This window comes from Theobroma umbraticum, unplaced genomic scaffold (genome assembly GCF_002168275.2).
Source record: "Theobroma umbraticum cultivar Fairchild unplaced genomic scaffold, ASM216827v3 scaffold_34.0, whole genome shotgun sequence".
Classification (NCBI taxonomy): Eukaryota; Viridiplantae; Streptophyta; class Magnoliopsida; order Malvales; family Malvaceae; genus Theobroma; species Theobroma umbraticum.
Window position 1 is genome coordinate 2,617,205 of NW_018397275.1, and position 723 is coordinate 2,617,927.

Consider the following 723-nt stretch of genomic DNA (forward strand, 5'->3'; position numbering starts at 1 on the left):
AGAGCAAGTTCACTGAACATGACTCGCCATGAGAAGCGCATTTGGTAATACACTTCAGTGTCTATGCAACACTTCTCATGTGTCAGTCATGCAAATACTCCCTAGACTTGAGACACCAAGTTGTCTTATATGTGGAGTGTTACGCTTTAATTTCATCCTTATGGGTGCCTAACCAAGGATGCTTTAATAGGATGCTTTTGGGTATAGTATAAAGCATGTGATGGAAAATGAGTAGTCAATATAGGAATCATCACCTCAAGTGTTTTAAAGGGCATATCCTATCAATTCTTGGTTAACATTAGCTTATTAAAGTCCTTGACCAAGGCAACATGGAGATTATGAAAAGGTTTCATAAGTCTCTATAAAGCTAATGCTATAGAGATCAATAAACGAAGACACTGTACCAAGGTCTTATCATCTCCAAGATATATGACGAGGGAGTGAATTATGCTAATATATTGTGCACTGAATGGTTGTTAAAGAACCGTTTGATACTCCTAACAATTGATTGACCATTATGCATTGTTAAATGCCAATCTTGGGCTATGGAATTGGTTATAAATTAATTGATTGAAATTTATATTAATCAATTAAGTCATTAAACAGTTCCATTGCCAACATATTAGGAACCTAATACGTCACACTCAATGATTCCATTTGAATTAAATTTGGAGAGTGATGAATTAAGTTAGACTGAAATCACATGCTAGGTAATTAACTTCT